General features: G+C 50.0%; 1 protein-coding gene and 1 non-coding gene across 3 annotated transcripts in view; both read left to right on the top strand.

Moving 5' to 3' along the window:
• Positions 1–27,276, top strand: part of CSMD1 (CUB and Sushi multiple domains 1) — a 1,035,440-nt gene that overhangs the window by 127,634 nt on the left and 880,530 nt on the right. The window lies entirely within an intron of this gene.
• On the top strand, positions 19,651–19,769 carry LOC118609506. Its single transcript, XR_004953464.1, has one exon. It is a non-coding gene; the product is annotated as a 5S ribosomal RNA (ribosomal RNA).

Here is a 27,276-nt window from a genome sequence, read left to right as displayed (position 1 = left end):
TGTATCTGGCATTGAGCACATTATTTCTCAGGGCACAGAACTTGTTTTCTAAGAAGGTCTTTTTGAAATACGTGCAAAGTGCTCCTCTAAGCCTGCTCAGTTAGCTTTTCCCATCAGGGACCCTGGTTAATTACCGTTCGCACCCCGGTTCCTGAAGCATTTTGATTAATCGTGCGAAGCCCGGCGTCCATACTAACGAGCTCCTTGTCCGCGGACCGCCTCCTGGTCTGGGGCTGCTGGTCCTTTCTGGGCTGCGGTCGTGCCTTGTCACAGGGAGGACCAGACAGAGGTGTCCCAGTGAATCTCGGGGGCACGTAAAAGAGGTGTGAGCCATCAGCCTACCTGCGAATGCCTTGTCCCCACAGGCACAGGAGTCGACGGCCCTCCTGCCGGCGGCTCTTAGAGTTTATTTTTTTTCTGGGAAAGAATATGATCATGAACAGCATCCCAGGCTAACGGCAAATAATTTTGCATTGATAATGGATAGAACTGTTTTCTTAAAGCATTACGGATGTGACTCCACTTGGCTGTCTGGGAGACAGAAAGGTGGCGTAGGAGATTGGGGAGAAGAAAGAAAGGAAGGGGCTGGGGGAGACGGGACGAGGGAGAGAGGGAGGTGTGTGTTTACTGTATGCTGAAACGAAACTCACTTCTGGTATCTTTCAAAATGGCGGTACTGTGGGACCCCTACTTACGATGATGCAGAATGCCTCTCCTGTATTACCGTATGCTGTGCTCTCCCGGATGACAACACAGGTCCTCAACACATGGAGGGAGAGAGGCTTGCAGGGGTCACCCGCTGTGCCACATTTAATCCTTAGTGACTGGTAGTTACTAAATGCTCAAGGACTTCTAAGGTTCAAGACGCTGGCATCTAGCTGACTTATTTTTTTACAGTCTATGAGATTTCTAAGATAACAGGAAACATTTTGTATGTCATTACCTAGAAGATGTTTTCCATCTAGTTGCTTGCACACCAAGTTGCCCGGCAGCAAAATACATTTCCGTAAGGACTTTCTTTCTGTTTTTTTTTTTTTTTTTTTATTGCATTGAATCTTAGATGGACTTAAATGTGCTGACCAAATACGTAAAACGGGACAGAGCAGGTCCGCTGGAGAGGCTGGCACAGCTCAGCCTGAGGGTGTCTGGTCACGTTCAGTGCTGCGGATGCCGCCGGAATGCAAGGTGCTTCCTGAGAGACCCCACAGGAAGGGGCGTCTGTGTGACTGAATGCCACTTCTTGGCAGCACTTTCCAGAATTGCTCCTTTCCATTCTGAACTCATTGATTATAAATTCAGTTATCCGCATAATGACGGAAGATTAGAAACACAGTCTTAAAGAGGGCTGCTGAGACTCCCTCCAGCAGTTCATGGCCTGGCAGGATGGACCAGGGTCGAGTGTGGTGCCTGAGGGTGCACCGTGCCCCACACAGCAAGGGCAGCAATAGCCAGGGCTGTAGGAACAGGAATAGAACATAGAAAACTCCAGACAGCTGACAGGCTCAGAGACAGACTGATCTGATGTGCCGCCACTGAATTTCGAGGAGATGTGCAAAGACCGAATGTGTTTGGAAGGAAACGAGTGTTGTTGTTGTTGTTGTTGTTGTTGTTGTTGTTGTTGTTGTTGTTGTTTAGACAGCAGATTATTTGTTGTGAGTAGACAAGTGTGGTGCCTGTGCAATTTTAAGGAGCTGTGAGCTCCTGGGGACCAGGAGATTTTATTTATAGGGGGACAGTTGAAAAGCATTTGCAGGTTGCATTTCTGTATTATTTTTAGCTATGCATTGAACATCTAGTTCAGTGTCTGGCTAACTGTGTTTATTTTGTAAATACATATGGGAGAAAAAGAAAGAGAAAGAGGAAGGGAGGGGAAGAAGAAAATAAAGGAAGGAAGGAAGAAGGGAGGGAAGGAAGGAAGGAAGGGAGGACGGAAGGAAGGAAGGAAGGAAGGAAAGAAGGAGGGAAGGAGGGAGGGAGGGAGGGAAGGAGGAAGGAAAGAAGGAGGGAAGGAGGGAGGGAGGGAGGAAGGAAGGAAGCAAAGACAGAAGAAAGAAGGAGGTGGTTCTGTTACAAAGTACGGAGGAAAAGGTCTGCAGAAAGAAAGATACATTGAAATCCAAGACAGTCTTGGCTGAAAATGTCACCAATTTTTTAGTGAGGTTGGACTTATGAAACCTTTGAGGCACACAGCGTAAAGAACACTTGTGTAAACACACTTATAAAAAGGACAAGAAAGCAAATAGAAACGAAGTTAAGCCACCTTTGAAGGGAAAAGGAGTCAGCTCTCGCCAAATGCAAGCATCAAAAATAATAACACAAAATAAACACAGGAGGCGTCTCCATTAGGATATTCTAGGTCAGCGTGAAAGAAAATCCCGCGGGAACTGGACGGAAGTGACAGGAAATCTTTCGGCACGTGAGCCTATGAGGTGCGGGGGCACGTGAGCCTATGAGGTGAGGGGCTTCTGGCTCATAGAACGTCGCCAGAGCCTGGGCCCCTTCTGTTTCTCACCTGACCTTGCCTTCATTCCTTTCGTAGGTGAGTTCAGCCCTCATGACGGTTGTGCAGGTCCAGCTCTATAGCCCCTCAGGTGAATTTCTGGCATAATGGAGCGAACGCACTTCTCCTGGTCATTTCCACACATGGCTGGGAAGTCTGGTTGTTTGTTCTCCCCTGAACCAAACACTACAGTGAGGAAATTTGATTTTTCTGCTTGATCAGTTCACATGCTTCATTGAAAGACAAAGAATGGAGTCCCACCCAGAACACTTGAGCTTTGAGGGACCCAGGGGCCAGAGCCCCCCCAGGAACACTGGGACACATCGCCGGGAGGAGGCAGACGGGTGGCAAGGAGGCAGAGCAGCAGGAGTCCATGCGAAGAGGTGGCGAGGAGGCGGGCGGGGCTGAGGCAGGGCTCCCCGACGGTCTGCAGCCTGGACCCGGCGCCCTCGCCACGCGGCATTCTCTTTCTCTCTCCTCTTCAGTCCCAGCCTCCCTTGCCGCGCAGACCCCGGGCCCCCTCATCTCTGCTCGTATCCACGCGTCCGTTTCTTCTCTTAAAGGCTCTGGCGCCTTCTGCCGCTCAGCTTCCCCGCCCCTCCCCCACCCCTTCTGTTTCCCTACCTCCCGGCTCGCGGATTTACGTCCCTTCAGCTCCAATCACATAAATAGAACATGTGAGTATAGAGTCTCCAACTGTCAGTTTCTAATTTCTGGCAAATTTAATCATTAGTGGAGAAACGTAGTATAAACATTGCTCTAGAGAGGACACACCTGTAATTAGTGGGTTGTAGAGGTAAGCTCGTGTGTGTGTGTGTGTGTGTGTGTGTGTTTAGGAGAGACTCGTCTCCTTCAGGTGTTATAACGGAGTGATGGCTATTCTCAGACTGCCCCAAACAACATTGCGGTCAACATCTTGGGGTGCTGATGAAGGCTAATCTTGCTCGGGGTGAAGAGTCTAACTCTTTAACGGAACACTTCACTGGGGTGCTTTCGAATGAACACTTCAGATTGAAAACTTTCTTCAAGTTTTAACTAAAAATAAAGGCGAAGAGATGAAGAAGTACAAATCGGTAGTTACCGAACAGCCACGGGACGGAGCGTACGGCACGGGGAACTCAGTGGACGGTGTCGTGATGGCCGTGTGTAGGGCCAGAGGCATGCCGGGGCGATCGGGGCGTCGCTTCACAAACTGCATACATGTCTAGCCGTGCACTGTCTACCTGAAGCTAGTATAAATTTTAAAATAACTGTAAAAAGTGCTCCATCCGCCCAGCTAGACCTTTCCACGGTCGGCGTGTACCGCGTGCGTGAGGCTGGGTATCTGCAGAGTCTGTGGCCAAGAGGACGGTAATGCAAAGGACAGGTTCAGCACTGGACAGCTCCCGGGCCAGCCGCTGCGCATGCTCGCGGGAGCTTAGCAGGGCTCCAGGGCGGTGCGTGTGAGACCGAGCGCTCCTCTCCACATCGGTCTCCGTACTTCGCTTGAGGTGTTATATACCTTTGAAACCCAGTTTGAACCTCGTGCTTTTACCTTCCGGTTCTAAGATGACTTAGAATCAGCATCTGTAAGGAACTGGCCCTGAGCCTCTCACGGAGACGTAGCTGGTCACAGCATCTTCTCCCTCGCTTGCTTGCACAGCTGCCGTTGCTACTCCAGAGAGAGCAAAAGAGAATTTTTGCCATCAGATGGGCCCTCCTCCTTTTCCCCCAGCCACTCCCAAAGTCCCTTCTATCGAGACTGTTCCCATGATATGTCCTAGTACTTGTACTAGCTTGGTGGGTGGGTGCTGGAGATGAGGTCATCGTGTCTCGGTTTGGGGCTCACGCTGAACTGTCAGGCGGGTGCTGGTAGAGACAGTGTAGACGTTGCTCCTAATCATCCTTCTAGAAGTCAGGTTTTACTTAATGTAATTCTACTGACATACCCCACATATTAGGTATTATTCTTCCACTTGGGTACTTTTTTATATTCTAAATTTCAAGTTCAAAGAGTAACAAGGAAGCTAAACTTTGCTATTAAAATTCAAGCTTTAAAACTCTCAAAGCTACTTACTAGGTAGAACCATTTGCCATCTCTGTTGGTCAGAGTTTTTTCAACATTGCGATCAATTTAATTTTAATAACATTGAGAAAACCAATGGAGCATTACCACGAGCAGGTGTGCTAACCAGCCTTTAACAATACACCAAAGACGTCACCTTAAACATCATGAAGGCAAAAAAGCATCTCTCGAATGGAATGCTATGTCTTCCATTCTGGAATACGGTTTGTTTTCTGTGATTGCTTACCGTTTTATTTAAAGAAGTACTATTTTTTTTATATAATTATCTCATGTAATCTGAGCTATGTATACATCAATCTTTCAGGATACACTGCCAAATCTAGGCAGGCTTCCTGGTTTGTGAAAAATGCTTGAACACATTTAAAGCACAAAATGAAGCACAACATCTTATTTTTAAAGGTTTCTCTTGTTTTTGAAGATGATCAGATAGAGCAGGATTTTTAAAACAACAGTTTCTATATTGGATTCGGATTCAGATTAGAAAGACACCCAAGCATCGTACTGCTATTTACGTCCCAAATTCTACAAAACACTGCATTTTAAATCATCTCTAAATATAAGTATTTCGCCTAAAAGCAAAGAAACTACCAACCACCAGTTTCATTCTCCTTGACAATAAAATAAAATGAGGCGTCCGTGGTGGTAAACGGAAAATAAGCAGGGAGCGTAATGAGCACCTGAGAAGCCACATCAGAAGGGAATATTTATTAATTTACTTAACAAAATTACTTCGTCCACCCTACCATGCCAACCTAAAACCATGCAGCCAAATACATGTATTTTTAAAAGGAATGGATCCTAGGAGTTTTTGCTTTTTAAAAACAAAAAGATTAGAAGGAAAAGACCGAACACACAAAAGTAAAATTCTAAGTGGATGTACATTTTTTTTTAACTCCTAGGACATTGGATTGGCAAAATAAGAATCAATCTTAAAACACAGGTGTAGATGGGGTGCGTGTCCAGGCCCATGGGCGGTTGTTAAAATCTGGTTTTAGAAACTAAGGGGCTGTTTATTTGTATCCTGTCTTGTACTTCTCAGCGCACACAGCCGTCTTGTTAGCGTTTGCATAATTTTATCTGAATGAAGAGGTTGGCGGGTCTTGGTTTCCCTCCGGCACCCCCGTTTCTGCAGGACTCGGTGCGTGAAACGGCCTGCAATGCGATGTTTCTTTGGCGGGATTGTCGAGGACGGCTGGCGAAGGCCTGACCGGGGCGTCGTCACTGTCGGAGTTACCCCCTGGCCTTGCTGTGTCTTGGGGTCACAGACAAGGTCCTTGGGCGTTTCCAGGAGACTTGTAAAATCAGGGCGATACCTCGCATTGCACAGAATTTCTGTGAAATTAAAAGGCTGTGATTAGATATAACGAACTGGTACCAAGAACACGTTCAAAAAAGAAATACAGAGTGAGCTTCCCTTCACTCTCCCTTTCCCTGTTATACCAATGCGTGCTTTGCTCTGAAAGACGTTGAGGGCCGGAGTCTGTGGGGACCAGCCCCGGGGAGTGTGAGCTGAGGGCGCCGGCCTGCGTGACTTTCCAAAAGGCAGGGGGCGGCGGAGAGGGGAGGAATTTATACCTCAGGCAACCCAGCTCAATGGCGATATTCAGGCCAAGGGACTCCCTAAGTCTCTCATTGCCTCTGGCTCCAAAACCAGCGGGAGAGCTGCGCATAGCAGTGTGTGTCCAGGATGGGGCAGGGCCTTCGGGAACCCGGCAGCTGTCGGTCCCCTGCCTTCTGCTCTGCGTTATCCTTCATCGGCCGCTCCTGTCCCCGCCCAGAGTGGACCACGTAAATTACCAGCAGATGAGAGACAGAGATTTCGGCCATGCTCTGCTGCCCAGTAAGTGACCCAGGACATCTGGTTACAGAAACCACCTGTCGCTGGGCTTCCCTCCTCGTGACACCCTCCCCCCCACAGCTGTGAGGTGGCGGAACCGGAGGTGAGCAGCCAGATGTCCGGACTGCCACAGGAGTCATGTCTGACAGCAGCCAGGGATTCACACTCTTGGCTTCACCACGCGGCATGGAAGTCTCCAGAAGGAGGCTGGAGGGCACACGTGATCTCTGGAGAGCCGTCTTCGCCTTGTGGCTATATAAATAACCCCTTCTAATAGCTCCGAGCCCAGAATTGATTTCCGAATTTCCAATATCAGCTGAAATGTGAGGACTTCCATTTAGGTGTTGAATATTTTACCACTTAGGATCTTAATTTAGTCATCTTTACAAACGTAAATTTCCAGTGCTGTCGGGATGCGATCCAAACATGACTAGAGATGGAACTTAATGATCTTAATGTCATCGCATCTTTCCGGCTTGCCTGCCAACCCCGCAGACTTTGCCTGGATTCTTCTTTTCATGTTTTCTGAGCAGTTTGGTTAAAATCTTTTCAGATAGGCCTTTATGTAAATCAAATATTAACGTACAAACACGCTGTCCTTCAGTCTGCTCTGATGCCGCCCTGAATGCACGACAAAGTGTCCTTCTTTCATAATAGAGGCGTGATGGATGTTGAAAACCAATGATGAAGACAAGGATTGAGGGAAAATAAAATATTTGCAAAGGAAAAATAATATGTCCCCTAGAGGAAACGAAAGTGTAAAAGGCCTAAGAGGACAGCCTCCTGTGATCGCATAAGGATCTTTGACCCGTCACAGGAGTTAGCAGTTGAAGTTTCAATGCAGGTATTATTTTAGCCACAATTCATAGGTTTAAGAAAATATCTTTGGACAATTGAGTTCCTTCCTTTGCTTCGTGATTGTTTCTGTTACGATGCAGCCCAGTCCACCAAATGACCCCGCAGGGCGCAGGTGTGAACTGGGAGCTGGACATTTGGTGGTGGGGAGGGGGAACGCGGCTTGAACTTGGCTTGAACTTGGCTTGAACTTGGCTTTCCTCATTACGGCGTCTAGATCACAGTGCTCGAACCAGTCAAAGACGACATCCTCTCTCGGATGGCACAGGCTCTCGGGCTCCCAGGCCCGGCGGCAGCCCTGAGCTGCCCACGTGCCCTCGGCCATCTTCCGGCAGATGTCGACAGGCAGAGAACCATACCGGGTGGAGGTCTCCCTCACGCACTCCCACAGGCTCGCCTAGAACCGCGATGCTCGGCAGTCACACTGCTCCCGTCTGCCTCTTTGTAGATCTGCCAGGACTTTTAAAATTCTTTTACTTTGTGTTGGGCGGCTTTGATATGCAGTCAAGTTTGACGTAGGGACATATGTCACAGGGCCAACAGGAAGTAGCGCCCTGGGCGGTGTGATCTCACTGGGAGGAGGTGACCTCCTCGGGCTGGCCGGTGCCCGGATCCAGGCCTTCCCCTGCACTTGCGGGCAGGGCCCCGGTGCCTCGAGGGCGGGTGTGGGTGGCTCACGGGGGCTTGGCGCGGGATGCCAGCCGTGGGTGCCCGCCTCACTCTGGTGCGGGCTAAGGCTTCCTGGAGCAGAGGGCCCAGTGAAGGCCGCAGGAAGTGAGGCCGGAGTCCACAGAGGGGCCGACTGCGGCTGGGCCAGGACCGGCACGGCACTCACGTGAAGCTCGTTGGTTCCCCTCCTTATGCAAGGGGGGCACGGATGGTGGGACCCTGGGCTGCGGCGCTCCGACGAGCAGCAGCAGCAGCACCTAGGAACCCAGTGTGCTGCCCGCCCTGCGGCCCTGCTGGCCTGTCCCGGATCCCCAGGCGGGACCTCGCTCCGCCCAGGTGGGCACCCTGCAGCCCTGCGCCCTCGTGGGGCTCTGCGTGCGCCACGCTGCAGCTCACTTTTGGTTCTGTAGTCGGGTGTCCCTAAGGGGTCGTCTCACGCGGACAGTGCCCACCACCACCACCACCCAGGACCCTTTGCTCTGCCGGAGGGTTTCCGGTGGGGGAGGAGGGCTTGCTGGTCGCTACAGAAGCGTTCATCTGCGTTGGAAGCTGTACTCTGTATCGACTTGTTGCAGAAAAGTTGCAAAAATCCTACCTGTGAGAAACCAAGCCACACTCGGAGAGTTGGAGAACTCAGGTTTATTAGCTGGTGGTCCCAGAGGAGCTAGTGCTCTGGAGATTCGGGGCCAGCTCAGTTGCAACTTTGCTTATATAGAACTTATTTGGCATGGGCTGATTGGGTAATTTGTCCTCCGACGGTTACAAAGTGTGGTAGTTGCTATGGTTGCAGGTAGTTACATCCTATTAAAAAGCACAGGAGGTGCTGGGGGCACAGGCAGTTACATTTGTTGCTTAGACAGAACAAGCCAAAGGGCAGATGAGTCTTTAGTCAATTTTGAGCAGAGCCCATGCAGCAAGTAAGCGCTCCATACAGAGCAGAACAGAGAGCAGATCCGCCTTTGGAGTGAAGACTGCTCTTCAGCCTGACTGCTGCTTCTGAGAGGTGTGCAGAGTCGCCGTCGTAGCTGGGGTTGGCCTGGTGACAGACGCCGGCGCCACGCGGGCCTCGGACGTGAGCCCACGCCTTCTCATCTGACGTCGTCCTTGCCTTCGATCAAAAAAAATAATAATAATAATCAGAATTTTTTAAAAGAATTCTTTTGTTAGTAAGAATCCAAATATGGTCCTTTTCTTTCTTCCTCCCAAATCAAATCGCGTGCATCATAAAACTGTCAAGGGCCGATGTGTTTATTGAGGAAAAGAGCTAAAATGCTTTCTAAATTCAACTTGATGGGTCATGTGGAAATGCACAGAAGCAGGAATTTTGTAACTAATATTAACTAGAAAATTCTCTGCACTTTCAATTTTTTTTTGTTTCAAACTGAAGAGAGAAAGATGAAACATTCATCTGCAAAAGTATGAGTCACAGAACTACAGTGTGCAAAAATGTACAGTAAAAATAGCTGTACATGCGAAGTATATTTTTAATATCTACAAAGAAAATGAGATGTAGGTGTTTCTAAGCTAAATAGTGCAAAACTGAAGTGTCTTAGAATATAGTTAGGGTTTAATTATAGACAGAAATCTACAGCTCTAACCCTCAAATGAAATTTCTCTAAACTAAAAAATGTTAACATTTTATATGCAATGAAAATGAAACGATGCCGTCTTTTCGAAAAGCGTGGCCTGGCGGTGCCGTCGTGGTTTGGAATAATGGTGTCGAGTGGACTTTACTCCCGGACGTGGAGGGCAAGAGGGGGGGCTGTGGCATGCTGAGGTCGGGGTTCCATTCGCTGTGGTTTGCATGTCTTCTCGAACCATTTTGTCGTTGTCGTAAGTTTGTTTCTAGTAAGGCTTTACTTTTTTAGAGAAGTTTTAGGTCAGAGCAAAATTAAGAGGGAGGCACTTAGCCTCCCCACACACCTGCAGCCACGCCCATGCACAGCCTGGCCCACGCCCCCACGGCCCACACCCCCACGGCCCTCACCCCCACGGCCCTCGCCCCCACGGCCCTCGCCCCCACGGCCCACGCCCCCACGGCCCTCGCCCCCACGGCCCTCACCCCACGGCCCTCGCCCCCACGGCCCTCGCCCCCACGGCCCACACCCCCACGGCCCTCACCCCCACGGCCCACACCCCCACGGCCCTCACCCCCACGGCCCACACCCCCACCGCCCTCGCCCCCACGGCCCTCACCCCCACGGCCCACGCCCCCACCGCCCTCGCCCCCACGGCCCACACCCCCACGGCCCTCACCCCCACGGCCCACGCCCCCACCGCCCTCGCCCCCACGGCCCTCACCCCCACGGCCCACGCCCCCACGGCCCTCGCCCCCACGGCCCACGCCCCCACGGCCCTCGCCCCCACGGCCCTCGCCCCCACGGCCCACACCCCCACGGCCCTCGCCCCCACGGCCCACGCCCCCACCGCCCACGCCCCCACGGCCCTCACCCCCACGGCCCACGCCCCCACGGCCCACGCCCCCACGGCCCATGCCCCCACCGCCCACGCCCCCACAGCCCTCACCCCCACGCCCCCACCGCCCACACCCCCACCACCCACACCCCCACCCGACGGTTCGTTTGTTCCAGAGGATGAACCCGCCCTGACACGTCATTGTCACCGGGAGTCCACAGTTCACATCGGGGTTCGCTCTGGACTTGCACATTCTATGGGTTTGGACAAAAGTGGTGTCATACGGAGTAGTTTCGCCGCCCCCAAAACCCTCCGTCTCCGCCTGTTTCTCCCTCCCACCTTCCCCCAGCCCGGCGCCCGCCGGTCCTTTGGCTGCCTCCGCAGTTCCGCCTTTTCCAGAACGTCGCAGGGCTGGAGTCGCACGGCGTGTGGCCTTTGCAGACTGACCTCCGTCCCTCAGGCTCAGGCGCGTGCGTCTTAGGCATGTGTTTCTGTGGCTTCATAGATCATGTGTTTTCAGCGCTGAATAACATCCCACTGTCTGGACGGACCACAGTTTATCTGGTCACCTGTCGAAGGGCCTCTCGGCTGCTTCCAAGTTTCGGCAATTATAAATAAAGCTTCTGGAAACATCCAGCAGGCATACATGTTTAGTCCCTTTGGGTAGATACCAAGGAGCACGATGGCTGGATCACATGTAAGACGTGTTTGATTTAGTTGGAAGTTGTCCACTTGTCTCCCAGAGGGGCTGAGAACTTGTTTTAAGTCTCGCTTTCCATTTACTAACCAAAGGCCTCTCGCCAGGCACGCAGCACCCCGCCAGGCACGCAGCACCCCGCCAGGCACGCAGCACCCCGCCAGGCACCCAGCACCCCGCCAGGCACGCAGCACCCTGACACTCGATGCGCTGACCACAGTGCGGGGGCCGTGGCTGAGAACCACGCTTCCCGGGCCATGGGGGGCCGCCTGCTGCTCAGGCTGCTGCCGCAGTGACCGCTGGGCCATCTGTGGCCGCCTCCGGCGGCGTCTGTAACGAGCCGGACACACCCTGTCACAACAGCCCCATAAGAGCACTTCACAGCTGAATGAGCGGAGGACATGTGATTAAGCACAGGGCCGCAGATTAATGCGCGAAACCAGCCTAGAATGAAACGTGATCTGTTTGATCCCATAGCCACACTGGCCTCAGCGCTGATAATCCTCTGCGTCCTGTGCCCTGTGGCAGAAGCAGTGGCCTCGGGGACCAGGCGTTCCCTTCCTGCTGGCCGTGAGTTCCGGGGCCCCTCAAGTCTCCGTGAACCCAGCCCCGGCTCTCCCGGAGGAGCGCAGAGAAGACCGGAACCTACAGAGGCCTCCGGGCGTCATAACCGGGTGTGGACGAGTGTGGCCTCCAGTGGTTTCTGTGTCTTTGGCTCAGGGGAGGGCGTTTTTGTTTTTATGATGCTCGTCTTCTCCGTGAAGACGTCTCTGTTTGGCCGCCGTGCCAAACAGAAACGCCAGCCCCGCGCGCCGGCAGCCCCGCCGGGGCGCGCCGCCCAGAGCCGGGGCGCCCGCGATCCACGCGGCATCTGTCCTGTTCTCGATATTTATAACTCGAGCATCATGTGCCTTCTCTGCAGCTGTGCTGGGCTTAGGGCTGTGCACAGGGCAATAAGGAAAAAATAAATTAATGAGCTTCGTTAAAAATACATTCTGGTGAGTCTTGTCTTTCAGACTCTAGTGCTTCTTGTGGTAATAAACGCTTCGCAAGACAAATGAGTTCTTACGTGAAAATGATCCTGTGAGCCAGTTTGAGTTTGATGCGCTTGGCTTTTTAGAAAATAAAAATGATCTAGATGTGAAAATATTGGAAAGCCCCGAAGTACCATATAAACGTAAGGGATGCGAAAGTAATGTCAGGCTCCACGGAGAGGCCGGGCCACCTTGAAAAAAACATCGTCAGGACCCAGCAGGATGTATTTGTCACCACTGCAAAACGTTTTAGGCCAGGACTTCAATTCCTGAAGGAGGGTTCTCAAATGTTAAAAAATTAAAGCAATTTTGAAATGAACTTCAGACATCTAACAGCTTTGTTTGTATGTGTTGCTGTCAGTCCATCGGATATTAGTTAAAAAGTAACAATCTGCCTACCCGCATCTATACAGCTGCACGCCCGGTATAGATGTGCCCTAACCATTAGAATGTAGCATTATGGTCGTTTAAAAACTCGTGAGAAAAGCCCGTTTCTTCCAAATATTGTAAAATTTAGTAACTTTTTTTTTCTCATCTACAACTCTACTGGACAGGAGGCCCTGCAAGGTGGTGCCTCCGAGCGTCGATCACTGTGTCTGCTCTGGAAGAGAAGTAGACAAAGTGCCTAAGATCCCCTCAGATACACCCCGACGAGCGCTGCTAAATCCGCGGGCGATCACTGTAAGACCAGGACCGTCCCGGAGACAGCTCTCCCGGCTGGACGTGCCCCCTCCGGGTTATGGGGCCGGAGGTCGCTCGTTCCCACGGGGGCCACCAGGCGGGGACGGGCAGAGCAGCTGCACCGAGCCACCGGCCGTGGGACCTCGGGGGCCGGGCCTCCCTGCGGGCGCCCCCGCTGCTGCGTCCAACAACGGGTCACTCTGTGCTCACCAGGCCTGGGCTCTGTGCTCACCCGGCCTGGGCTCTGTGCTCTGTGCTCAGTGCTCACCCGGCCTGGGCTCGGTGCTCACCCGGCCGGGCCCGCGTGCGGAGCCTCCGCAGGCGTCAGCGCCCGGGACACGGGGGCCACGTGGGGAAGCCTGGAGAAACGTCGGGCGCTTTCGGGGGCCGCAGGGACCCCACGATGGCGGTGCTGAGAGGCGTTAGGAACCAGAATCGCGGCTTTCGGAGGAGTGATGGAAAGGGCAGGAGAGCTGGAGGCCGCGTGCTGTGTCTTCGGGATGGCTCTGGGCTTCTTATCTGCAGGACCAGAGGGCCCGCTGCGGGGTCGTGTTCGCCAGGCCCTGATCCCGACCGTCGGAGACGCCAGATAAGAATCCTAACGCCCACGCCTAATTTCAGCACTGTGAGTGGCCTTTTATCTAACGAGATATGCGTTTTCTATCTAACTCGTACTCGTATGTGTCTATAAATAAGGAATATTTACAGGTATTTTTATGTAAACCTGACCGTATAAACCGGGCACCAGGTTTTTAAATATCACAGATACAGGTCGCAGATTGGAATTTTAACTGCACCGCCGTCTGTGACAGGGAGGCCAGAGCGTCGTCGCTTTGTGAGGTTTGCCGCGCGTCCCCAAGGCAACCGCGTCCCCAGGGAGAGGCCCCTGCAGTGACCGAGCCCCGGGTCTGAGGGCCGGGGATCCGCGGAGGCCGCGGGCGGGGCCGGGGGCCGGGGATCCGGGGGGCCGCGGGCGGGTCCGGGGGCCGGAGATCCGGGGGGCCGCGGGCGGGTCTGGGGGCTGGAGATCCGGGGGGCCGCGGGTGGGTCTGGGGGCCGGGGATCTGGGGGGCCGCGGGCGGGTCCGGGGGCCAGGGATGTGGGGGGCCGGGGATCCGCGGGGCCGTGGGTGGGTCCGGGGGGCAGGGGTCCGGGGGGCCGCGGGCGGGTCCGGGGGCCGCAGGCGGGTCTGGGGCCCGGGGTTCCTGGGGGCCGCGGGCCCGGAATGCGCCCCGCGCCTGCCCCCGCGCTCGGCGTCCTTTCACGCGCACGTGCGCGCCTCGCGTTTGCTAGATGCGCGCGATGTCTGTAAAGCGAGTCCCCTAAAAACGGTGCGGCTTAGAGTGTGTCGTCCGTGCGCGTTCAGGATTCGCTGATTAAAGAAAACACCTCCGCGTGTCTGCTATGTTTCAAGCGTCCACGCATCTGGGGGTTTGCTTTACTTCGGATTCTGCTGCTGTTGCAGCAGGGGTCAGGGAGCCCCGCGTCCCTGCCGGCGGGAGCTGATGCCCGGCGCCCCTTGAGAAGCCCCGACCCCTCTCTGTCTCCGCCCCTCCCCAACCCCCCACACACAGCCATCTCCTCCACCAAGGGCGCTGGCTCGTGCTCCAGACCCAGTTTCCTGGTTCCATCCACCTGCTGAGTCAATTAGGCTTAATTGTTTCTTCCACCGCCTTGCCTCCTGCTCCTGGGAGATGCTCTGTTTTCTGTATAGTTTCGTTCTCTTCGGCAAAATAACAACCAGAAGGTAAAACAGGAAGTTAGAACCGACTCTTAAATTTTATCCATCTCCATGTGGAGCTCACTGTGAACACGTTGCCCAGCCAAATAAAATGACTTCAGGGTGACTCACGGCCAACGGAGCGTTTGCCAAGCAGAAATCAGTTACACATGTTACAGGCATAAACTAATTTATATTAACAAATAAATGTTAGCTTGTGGAGTGCTTTTACAAACACGCATGCCTTTATCCTCAGTCGCTTTGTATAAGAAATGTTACTATGTTATTTTAAAAATGAAGGTAAGCAGAAAATCGTAAGGAATTAGTAATTTAGGTACAGAATTAGAAGTTGGTAAAAGAATAGAATTAAGATCTAAATTGTCTGGTTCTACAAGAATACTCATTGTATTTCCACGACCGTTTCTAAAATGCCTTTAGAGATAAAGGATCCATCGTTGAGTGTAAAGTTAGAATTGAGTTCAGTCAGAGTTCTGTAACTTGCTCTCTTGGGTACACGAATCTTGACTGTTATCAGTAGGAACCATCCTGTTTAAATATTTTCTAGGTAAGAGTACCTCGAGGTATCATTTAACTTGGGACTTTCTGCACAAGTTGAGAACAATGTGGCCTCCACCACAATTTCACAGAAATACGGCGACACCATTCGGCAGGGGATCTTGGGACCCATTCAGGCTGGGTCTATCTAATCACGACTTCTGCTTCTCATCCCCTGGGCTCCTGAGTTGTCTGACATCAAATAAGGAACAAAATAGCTTGCCAGGGATGTCGGAAAGACAATCCGAGCTAAAGGATGAAGTAGCACAGCTCTAGTCATTCGAACAGCAGTGGTGAGGGTCGTATTCTTTACTTGCCGCTTATTTAAATTTTCGGGAAGGTTTTGAAAGGAAGTCCGTGTTTTTCCTCACGGAGGCGTGTGTGCCGACGCTTGCTAGAGCGGCAACAGCAATGGGCTTTCTTCTCCCCGACATGGTCTTCTCCATGCCCCTGACTTGGTTCGCTGACCCGCCCTCGGCCAGCCTCGCATCGCGAGCTGATTCATAGTTCCTAGAACCTGAGGTCTAACTATTCCTATTTAGAGTAATCATCGCACCTATAAATTCTCTGTGTTGGACATACTGGATCATCCTCATGGTGTCCCCGAGGAGGCCGCAGTGTGCTGCACCCACGACTCCTGCGTGACATTGGCCGTCGACTAGAATCCCGGTCGCGGACCCCAGAATCGCTTCCGCAGTTTGCCGCTCTCTGTCTTCCCTGGGCCTCGTCAGTCGCTCTGTGCTACGTTAGATTAAAGGGGTAATGGAACTTTTTGACGGATTTTAACACTTAAAAACACCCCTTCCCAACACATGTTCTACAAAGGATCAATCAGAGAACGGATGGTCTGATAGTTTCTGCATATGAGCCCAAGCATCCTTCCGATCATGCCATACAATGCTTTGATTCAAAGTCTTTTCTCTTGTATGATCCAAAGACAACTGGAGAAAAAAAGAGTTATCTCAAGTGTTCTTTTAATTAGCATTGATTAGCTTGCTATAAAATTATATCTAATTTCTTTTCTATCATTCATAACGTAATCCTCATCTGTAAGGCTTGATCCATCAGAAGGAAACCCTTGGAATCCTGGAATGATAAGCGAGTATGGGCATATTTTATACTCTTTGTTTCATTTTTAATTGAATGCAGTAAACACATATACACTTTATAGATCTCGTTCCTGTTCTTCCATTATTCCTAGATATTCAGAAACTCTAAATACTGCGTCTTTGAACATTTTTCTGAGAAAAAAAAAAAGTGGTCCCTTCATCCATATTCTATGACATAAAACCATGATTCTTTTCAAGATTTTGTACTTGATCTGATTTAATCTTTCTGTTTTCATCTGAGTTATCTTCAAACTCTCTTTTTTCTAATTGAGTCCCGTGTCCCATAGTTAGACAGGGATTCAGGGGTGCACAGCGGGCGAGGAAGGGTGTGGTCGGCCTGTGCTCGGCGGGTCCGACAGGAAGCCGATGTGCACGCCGGTGTGCAGGACCAGACCAGAGAGGACAGAGCTCAGCATCGCAGACGTGAGAGTGAGTGTGTCCGTAAGCCTCTACTGTTGAGCATAAATATCAGTTTTCTGTCACCAAGAGAGCCAACTATTCATTTTTGAAGTGGCGTTTAAAAGTTCATTTTGTTGTACACTCCATTCGCTTGGGACTTGGTGGCGGACCCCTGGTAATAGCTCGGAAAGCTCTGTGTCCGTTAATCTATCGCATCCGGACTCTTCCCAGCCAATTGTGTCACTTTGACCAATCCAAATTTTTCTGCAAATAGAAGTGAGGGTTCGTATTTCAGACCTGGCATCTCATGGCGGTGCTTCCTGAGTCGGGTCACAGGTTTGTGTCTCCGTCGCGAGCTAAGGAGTGACTTCCTCCTCAGGGTGCCCTCCCCTCCCAGCCCCCTCAGCGTCTTGGCTAACACAGCAGGAATGAGGTCTGGCTCTCCAGCCGGTGAAACAAACCGATACAAGGCTATCGAACATCTCTGTGTGTGTTGTAGCGTCTTTATTCCCATGCTGCGTATAAACGCCCAGAAGTCAGGTGCAAAGGGTCACGGAAGGAGCCGGGAAGCTCCCTCAGTCAGGCAGCCAGAGTCTGGTTCTCCCTGCCACCAGCCGCCACTGGTTTCGAGCGAGCATCTGCATTATTCGCCGTTAACGTGTTTTCTTGTTTATTTACTGACCAAGCATGCCGCAAACGCCCGGCGGTAGAGCAGGCAAGGGTTTGGCCGATGGGAAGGGAGCGTGGAGCCCACGCTCTGCTTTCTGGACCGTGGGCTGCCACGGCGTTGAGGTCCTGGGACGTGTTTTGCTTGTCACTTGCTTGGCTGGATTTTTCTGGTGGGCAGTCTCCTCGCCCTTTGCGAAGCGCTTCGGCCGCTTGCCGTGGAAAGGGGACCCTGTCTCGCTGCTTCCAAGGACTCGCCCTTCGACCCACGCTCCATTTTCTCTCTGTTTAACCCCCTGCCACGCAGTGCAGTTTCCAGAACTGGGCCTTTTGCTGCATTCCGGAAGGTAGTCCACATGCCTCTCAGCCATCTATGCGTGCTTTGATGTCGTAGTTCTTGCCGACACACTCTCTGTTACCAGGCAACCATAGAGCGTCAGCGGACAATGCATCAGGTCCAGAAGACCAAAGGACATCATTGTACACTTCAATAAAATTATATTTGGTTGTAAAATAGTAATTTAATTGCCTTTGGGAAAATGCCTCTTTTCTAGCTATTTTTTAGATAGTTATAAAATATTGGTATAAAGGCTGACCGATAAATGTTTTACATTGCTTAGTCTTTACGTTAATATTTTGAAACTAGTATAATATTTAAACTAAACTATTTCAAGAAATTGGTTCTCTAAACTTGATTCTTTAAACTACCTTTGCATTTGATTACATATAATTTTCTAAACCAAAAAAAAAAAGTTATTTGTATGGATTTGTGTTACCTCATGGTCTGTCAACTTAGTTTGGGGTCCGATGGCAATGAGCCTAACTTCTGAGCTCCCAGGGGAAGTCCGAGGCTGGTTAGCGAGGCGTCTGATTCTCTTCCTCTGGACCCTGTCGTCTGTTACTTTATGGAAACCACACCGATTATGCAAAACCCACCTCAGATTCCTTGGCCTGAGGCCTGTCTCGCCAGGCGCCGCCTCCTCTCGCGTGAGCACTTGGAGGCTCGTCTGGAAAGTTCTCCGCTCCGCCCTGTACCTCTTCTGCGTGTAGCTGCTCATCGGATGGTGTCATTATCTTTATCTTAATTAACTAATCAGTCAGTCATTTGCATTCCTCTCTTTCCCTTTCATTTTCTTCCCAATATTATAATTTCGAACACAGCAGACATCCAGCAAACACTTCTTGAATTGAACTATGATAAATTGAATCATGCATTAATGCAGCACATAGTAAATTATCTTGGAAAGAAATGGTCTCCAGCGATCTGTCACCTGATGGTGACGGTGTCCTCTTTCAGCTTAGGTGGAAACAATGATTTGAAAGCAACCTGACTTTGAGGAGGATTTACTGCCCCCAAATTAGAGTCATTTATTATCTGAACACTTTGTTTAGCACACGTAGACAATCATCATTGTATAATTCATGATAGGTGAGGAACACATTGTTCTTTTATAAAATGGAAGAACAAATTAACGGAAAATGTGGTGCACAAAATCACGAGCTGTATAATCATAGGACTTTCTCAGGCAAATTAAATTTAGGAGAAGTATTTATGAAAGAATATGGAAACGGATTCTCTTAGCGCGAGCTCTCCTTTTTATCTGCTGGGAAATCTTCAAGTACTCCAGGTGTCCGCGCCTCCTTCCCGGCGGAAGGCGGTACATGAGAATCGATAAGGAGACAGGACAGAATGTGGTTTTCGGGGTTCACGTGCTTGGAGAGAAGTGAGAGTCGATGCCTGTAACTCACGGACTAACAACACGTTACTGAATGAAATAAAAATCAGTCGCCGAAGAGGTTGTTGGTTAGGGAAATTCAGACTATAACGGACCGCGAGGGCGAGAGCATGTGGGACTGGTTTTAAAAATAGACGGAGTTTCAAATAGACTTTCAAAGTGGGCAGATTTGGAAACAGAAGCAGGGAGGGAGAATCTTATTTTGGGCCGTGGAGCAGAACGAGCCGAAACGGCGCCCGGCGCGTTTGCTGGGCGGCGAGAAGACGGATCTAACGGGGGGAGGAGGCTCGTCGCGGAGGGAGGTGTCGTTCTAAAAGAAGTGAGACCACGACAGCCTCTGGACGGTTCTGAATGACGGAGATTTAGAATTTGGGGGAACAAGGGCACATGAGAAAATCTCCACTTGAGATAAATTAGTGTTTTGTCTAGAACACTGGGTGGAAAGGAGAGAGACCCAAAGGCGCCCAGACTCGTGTGAGCGACGAGGTCATGGGCCGTCGACGGCGGCTCCCACGGCAGCCCCAGCAGTCCTGGTGGGTGCAGTTCACTGGCGCCCGCCTCGGGCGCATACTGCGTCAAGCGACGCCAAGGCGTTTCTCAAGTAATCCTTTCAAGAGTATCGTTGCTATGGTGTTATTTCCATTTAAAAACTGAGAAAATTATTACACGCAGAGGGTCTTGGGTTTCTGCCCCAGTGGAGCCAGGGTCCATGGTCTACGGCCACGCCACCCTGAACAAGCCCGATCCCGTCTGATCTCGGAAGCTAAGCAGGGGCGGGCCTGGTGAGTACTTGGATGGGAGACCGCCTAGGAAGACCAGGTGCTGTAGGCATAAATAATAATAAATTAAAAAGAAAAAAGAACTAACAAAATAAAATAAAATAAAATAAAAACTGAGAAAACTAAGGCTCTCAGAACATACTTAAGGCATGCGTGTGTGGGGGGAGGCCTGGGCAGTATGTACCCCATCCTCACGCTATGGCATAACTTTCTGGGTGCAGGCAAGAAAAGCAGCCTTTCCTATGAAACGTGGAGGACCCATTGCAGCCTACGCACTAGACTGTTCTAGGATATAAACTAGAAGGGTTGCCATGAGAATATCACCTTCACATGACAGCCCTAAGCAGAGGCGTTCTCTGAACCCCGCAATGTCGTTAGGCAGTGACCTTCATCACGCAGGTGGACCAGTGCTCGGGGCTTTGGGACGTGACACACTGGAGAGGGCAGAGACCCCAAACTTAAGGCCCCAAACTTATGGCCACTTAAGATCTCGGCAATACACACCCCTGTAGAATCATGTTCCTAGGTAAGAAAAGACATGGCGTCCTTAACGATGAAATCGTAGGGTGAGGCGCGCTCTCTCCAATACCATGCAGGTCCTCAGTGCTATAAACTGCCTCCCGTGGTTTGTTCTTTTATCTGTCTTTCTACCTGTTTATCTGTTGTAGTGATATTCACCCATATTTTTTAAATCTGATCATTGGAAAAGGTACGCACTATCATAGTTTTGCTCCATAGAGCATGGTTTTATAAGAAAAAACTAATAATGGTACCTTTTCAATAACGGGAGTATTCCTGCTTTCAGTCGGCAAACCCCTCGAGGAACCTTCTCGCACAGAGAGAAAACGCAGAACCACCGTAGTGCTATCCACTCGGAATGGCGGTTTTTTAAAGGAAATGGCGTGCCGCTGGAGCACAACGGTTTCAGGACTTAAATTACACAAAAATAACAACGTAACATGTTTGATGGTCTCAAGGTATCATTCTGCGAAAACATCCGGGATGATCCAGAAGGTACAGAGTTTATTCGTTGGCTCGAAGAGGCTTAAAAAAAAAAAAGGAAAAGATGGAGGAAAGATTGATGACTCAAGCGTCCGACTCACGCTAATGTTGTTATGCCTACGTGAGCCCAAATATGAAAAATAAGTCGAGAACATGGGAATTATCTAAATCCAGGAGATAAAAATCTTCTTTCTACTATTTTAGAAAACAGTAGTTTCAATTGATATTTTTAGAGCGTAGCTTGGCTGGTTTCCAATCTGGGCAGAACACTTAATTTGAAAAATGTCTACTCCCTGGAATGCTAATTGTCTTTTCAACTTTATACTCTTAAGAATACAGAGGATAACATAAAATTATCTTCAATTTACTTGGATCCAAACTAGATAAAACTGTAAGAAGGTAATATGTAAGAAAATCATTAATCCTATGATTGCCCCTTTGTGCATCAGTGCTAAGCTCTAGATTTCTAAGTCTGTATGTTTTGGTCTGCTGTATGCTTTCAAAAGGACGGTCTCACGCCCAACGCCCGTCCTACAGACCACATTCCTCTAATCTCTGTACAATGCTACTAACTTGCTAAATTCTGTTATGCGCCTCTGAAGCCATCCTTGTCAGTCTTTCCTGGTCTCAGCGGTGGCTGTTTCATAGAGAAAGAAAGAATAATGCAAGATCTCATATAAAGTTTATTACTCGTATGGAGATGGAGATTCGGTCGGCTACGCAAACAGAATGTTGTCTACTGACAGCATAATTCACTGGCAGCTGCTGCTTATAAAATTTAAATTAAAAAGTAGACATTGATTTTCTATCCACGTCTAATATTTTGACATGGCATAAGCGGCAGGAGGAATATTATGATTCGTTCAGGGTTAATATTTTACAGAGCTCGGGGTTATGTAGTGATAGTTTGAACTTGTATTTTATTTATTTTTTGTTAGTGTTCCTTCAGGAAAACAGCTCAAGTGGAAATTAAAGCATAGTAAGTTAATAATATTAATTGAAGTCTTTCAGATAAATCAGCTTATATTAAGAAATTATTCCATATAACTCTTGAAATACCATTACGTTGCATAAGATGTAATTAATATATTTAAATCAACATTTTCTTGGAACACACATCATTATTCACATCTCGGAAACCAATAATCCTTTAAAGATAGTTGGTTAAAAAGGAGTCGAAAAGTAGAGGCATCAGTTATTGGGAAAATAAACAACCGGTATGAGAATATATCTTATTCCTATGGTAACTCTCCCTATAGGAAAATGATTGGCGTGTTGTAATAACACCCATCGATAAATGATTGGATGACTATGGAGCTATCAGTCTTCTATGTGGCGCGGCTCTCTGTAGGCTGACCTACATTTAGTTCTCAGGGGAAACTGTGTTCATGTCTGGAAACCTACCTTAGAAAGGATTCTGCATGGAAAAGGAACCCGCGGGGTGGCAAGGGATGGCGTTAGCCAGGAGGAAAAGCAGACGTATGTCGTGTGTCCGAAGCACGCAGAACTCACCACGGATTGTTTCTCCCTTGCCCAAAATAGTTGTCAAACAGAAAACGCACGGTAAGAGTTTCGGATTCACTTTTACCCACTAATCCTTGAGCTCTTAAGCCGATGGTTGACATCTTCTGTTTCTTTTTCCTGTATTAACCCCGTTGTCTTTGAAATCTGTTGCTCACGCAGTAGTGTCAGACATAGGCTCCAGACTCCGCGCTGATGACTTCCTTTCCTGTCTTCCCCTGCCCCCCTCGTAGCCAGAGATTGAGAAATGTAAACCAGTCTAGACTTTTGAAATCATAACCTTACCTATAACGTTGCTATGGCAAAGGGTACACAAACGAGAAGCCTGACAAATATTATTAACTCCAAGGCACACCAAAGGAAGATCTTCCCTTAACCTCAGTAAACGGCATACTTTAGATGCATTTTTTTTGGCCTCCTTTCAAAGAGCTCAGAGGAGACTGTGGCCGTAGGAGCTCAAAACCGTGACGGACGGAGCACAGTAGACAACCCCGGAGAGGCCCCTGCGCCTCGAATGGTGACCGTGTTGATTGGGAGGGGCACGTCCGGGCAGAGATCCTGAGCCCACGTGCCACGGAAATTCAGGCCGCTGACTCGGACGCAAAGACACTGCTGTGCTTCTCCCGCGTCGATGGGACTGAATTTTTGAAAGTAGGTCGATCGCTTTTTTTGAATCTTCTCTTTTTGGAGATGTATATGCTTACTTACGTATGTAAATGCAGACGAGTTCAGTTTAAATCAACATTTTCTTTAAACCAAACCAATTTAAATAATTTGAAAAAAGTAAATGTTTGCTATAACATGAAAACATAACTTAATACCCCGGAATTCAGGTAGAATAAAGTTTATTAAACTGTTACGCATTTAAAAGCAGTTACTAATCTAAATTTTTTTTTTTGCTCTCAGTTAAGCTACAAACATCAGAAAATCGCACAATCATCTCATTAGTTCAGATTCTAAGGTAGCTTGAGCAGGCACTGCACGGAAAATGTATTAGCAGCGTAATCATGAAAGCGAGGGATGTTTTTGTTCTCCTACGCTAGATGGTGGGTGACATTGTACTTCTTAGATTTGCTTCATTGTCATGTTATTTGCAAGGGGAAATTGGGCTCAAAACGCCAGCTCAGCATTCCTGCCGCGTGAGCCCTCTCGGGCCTTCGTGAGCGCCCTGAGTCCTGCCGTATTCTTTAAAAGTGGTCGTCACATTTCCCGTCTCGCTTCGGGCCCCTTTTTCACTGAGCATCTTCCGATATAAATTTTCATGAACCGTTCTGCTATTTGATTTCTTAGCAGAATTGTTCAAAACGTTAAAACCAAAAAAAAAAAAAAAAATGTAGAACTGGTCACACGCTCAATTCTGAAAAATAACCGTGACCATGTCCATTATTTCAGGATAAATAATCTCTGGATCGTTTGATTCAGCAACAAATCCTCATTATTTTCATAAAAGAAGTGTATATACTTCTGAATGTGGATGGTTCGATTCGCGAATATTAAACGGTTAGAGGCTGACAAGACGAGGCGACCGTTTTAGGCCACGCTAACACGGGGAGTTTTACACTCTGCGCCAGAGCCGTGCGATGAGAACACAGGACGCACGATTCGAATATCCGCAGTGTCCGTCACGAAGATAAAAGAAATCGGCGACATTTATTTTAACCGTTTTTAACGTAGTGAATCCCAACTATCACCATCTTAACACGTGGCCAATATGAAAGAATTCGTGGCATAGTTTCCATTATTTTCTGCACATTCGTCAAAATCTGTCGTGCGCTTTACGCTCGCCTCGCCTTCCCTTCTGGACAGCGCCCCGCAGGCGTCCCGAGGCCCGGTGACTCCCGGGGGCGGGGCTCCCTCGCTGCGGGGCTCCCTCGCCGCCAGCCCCAGCGCCCGCGGTGGCTGTGAGATCGCGTCGCGTGTGGAAGTCACTCTCACCGACGCACCGCGCACGCTCACTTCTAGGCCAGCTGACAAGCGCTATGTGGTGTGGCCCGCTCTCCGGACTCAGGGGCGGGACACACTTTCGTCCTGAGCATAGCGCTTGTGTGCGCACGCCTGTTTGCTCCCCGGGCGCAGGACCACGGGGCTGCGGATACGTCGGTGCGTTTACAAACGAGCCTGGGCCCGCCGTTCCCCTCCACGCCGTTCCTGCGTATTTTCTAAAAGGCAACGGGCGAGCTCTACGTAACAGGAAGGTCGGGTTTCGTTCATAATGTGAACTATATGACTTCATATCATTTCCGAAACTTAGTTTGCTGAAATGCGTTTTTCGGATTGAATAATTTTTATCAAAAAGTACACACCGTATTAGGGCACATTTGAAAAATATGAGAGAATATTTTGGTATTTTTGCTACCAGTGTTCTCCATATGTACGATCAGTCTAGAGCGAAGAACGCCGTCCTGCTGATCAGCGACGTTTGGCTCAGTAAATCGGGCGGGAGGAAATCGGGACGCGATGGGTGTGTCATGGCCTCGGTGGCGGTCATGTTCGCAGACTGAGTGTGTACTTCGCCCCGCACTCATCGACTTACCGGCACAGCTTTCTACATAAATTATGCCTGAGCATGCTTACATTTAAGACATGTTTATTTATCGGGAAGTTACTGAGCTCCAGTTCTTACAGAGCTTCATTTATTGCTCGGCGACGAATGAGGCGTTGACCAACGCTGTTGACCGTAAAGCCGCCGAGCCCGCCCGGACGAGGCGGAGAGTTTCAGTCCCTCTGCCTCCCCAACCTATGGCCCCCGTTCTCCTTGAATTTGCCCTCGCTGGGATACCAGCCCGGAAGCTTAGAAAGGGTTGGAAGGATCATCTTCACAGGGAGGACAAGTATATTTGCTATTTACGTACCAACCGAGACGCCCTAAATGTAATCAGAGTAAGGGCAGGTCACCCTTCCCCCTTCACACAGCACATGCCTCGCTGAGTGCGATGTCGCTGCATCTGGTTATCCACCTTGCCAGTCATTGCCCTTGCTGGCTCGAAGGGCCCTAAGGGAGGAGTCCCCTGGGACTCGAGCCCCTCCCCTGAGGCCAGCCCCCCCCCTTCAGGCACCAGCTCCAGGGACTGGTCACTGGTGGGCTTCCAGAGGGACACTTGACGGGGCCGACCTCACGTCCACACGGCCGAGGTTTTCGACTGCTCAGGGTCCATGCAACTGAAAATGAAACTTCGTAATAAATAGAGGAAAAGTATTTTTAAAAAGTCATTAATGACATAAAGGATCAGGACCAGGGAACTGATAACTGGACATAAGAGTCAGAAGGAAAAGCGAAGCCGTCCAGAGGAGCAAACCCCCAGCCGTAAACAGGTTCCTGCCCGATGAGGTGCAGATCGTAAAAATTCTCATCCCAAGGAAAACATGGAAAAACTAGGAAACAGCTTAAAAACATATATCTTTCATCAAGGAAGAGGAACAATGGAGGAGCTATACAACCCTTATCCAAATGAAAGGAAAGAAGGAGGGAGGGAGGAGGGAGGGAGGGAGGGAAGGAGGAAGGAAGGAAGGAAGGAAGAAGGAAGGAAGGAAGGAAGGAAGGAAGGAAGGAAGGAAGGAAGGAAGGAAGAAACAAAAGGCGAACATCTCGGGTCCTCGGGGAAAGGGAATCTCCTTTGCTTGTGTCTGATGGAAATTCCTCACCCGAGGCTTCAGAGAGGGGAAGAAACACATTCTCAAGAACATTAACAGTAAATCCTGTATCAAGGTTCGCTTTTTATAAAAATAAAAACCACGATGCATTCTTAATAAAAGCTGAAGGGAGACCTCGTCTTACGGACTCTGTATCAAACTTAACACACCTGAACAATCTACGGCTTTGAACGGTGCAGATGCAGATCCCAGGCCTGCCTCTTCCTGTGTGTCTGACTGCGATGTCCGTTAGCTCTTTGATCCTGAATTAGTTGGTCCAACTCCGTGTTCCTCCAATGTCACCTCTCTGAATGTACGATAATCGCATGCGTTGAATCGTGTGTGTGACTGTTGAGGGACCTTGGAAGCTGAGTCGGTGCTGAATCGTGGGCCGAGCTGGCCCGCGGGAGGAATTCATTGCGAGGTAGTTATTACGACTCGTGACAACACATCGGCTGTCTCGCTTCTGTTTCTCTTGACTTACGGAGCTAACTCAAAACCGAAACACCAGAGAAATAAAACACTATGCAAGAGCAAGTTCAGACTGTGTGCTGCATCTCACACGATGTTATCGAGACCTCACCCGCGTAGACCGAGATGATAATAGGTCTGAGTGGCTAAGAGAGGTTATGTACATTTATAGGTAATTTATTTTTAGATCTAGAATCCGAAATGTCCTGGTTTCCCAGCGTTAATTGCCAGCTGCGTCCGCGCCGTCCGAGAGCATCGCCCTGGCGACGGAGGGGGTGAGGGGAGGCCGCCCTCGCCCCGTCTGTGCTCGTCGTGTGAGTGTGCCCCCAGATTCTTCGTGGTCCTCGATGGCGTACGCCGAACTGCCTTTCGTGACTAACCCGGTGTGGCAGAGAGACCTAAGCTGTCGCTATCATCAAGAACATCTGGCTTTTGCTCCAGTTCCCGTCACTTACTTCTCAGGGGCGCCGTCTTGGGCGGACGGCTTAACCTCTTTACGGTTCGTTTTTCCCGTCTGTAAACAGGTAACAAAACCTTAACGCCTGTCTTGCGAGCACGTCGTGAAGATTGAATGGGATAAAGCAATTTCCCCTCGTCGTTCCTCGGATAAACGCCGCCCGTCACTGCCCGCAGGACCGGCCGACCGCGTGTTTCAAACAAGCCGTGTGGTTCTGCGGTCAGCGTCGTGGCCGCCTGGCGCTCCCTGTGCCAACCTAGGCTGCTGCTCTAGGGACTTTGGGATAAGAGCGAATATCGTTCGGTCGTCCCCGTGAGCTGCGTCTCCGGGATGTCAGAGGCTCTGTCTCCGGTGCCCCCCCCCCCATTTTGTACTTGGGACTTTGTATTTCTTAATCTTCTCTTTTTCAGCCCAACATGCCCTCCCACCACCCCCTCCCCACCCGCGCTGGCAACCATCCCGTCGTTCTCTGCATCTA

The sequence above is a fragment of the Rousettus aegyptiacus genome, unplaced genomic scaffold, assembly GCF_014176215.1.
Source record: "Rousettus aegyptiacus isolate mRouAeg1 unplaced genomic scaffold, mRouAeg1.p scaffold_m13_p_11, whole genome shotgun sequence".
NCBI classification, from domain to species: domain Eukaryota; kingdom Metazoa; phylum Chordata; class Mammalia; order Chiroptera; family Pteropodidae; genus Rousettus; species Rousettus aegyptiacus.
Note: the sequence above shows the minus strand (reverse complement) of the source record. Positions and strands in the feature narration are given on the sequence as shown.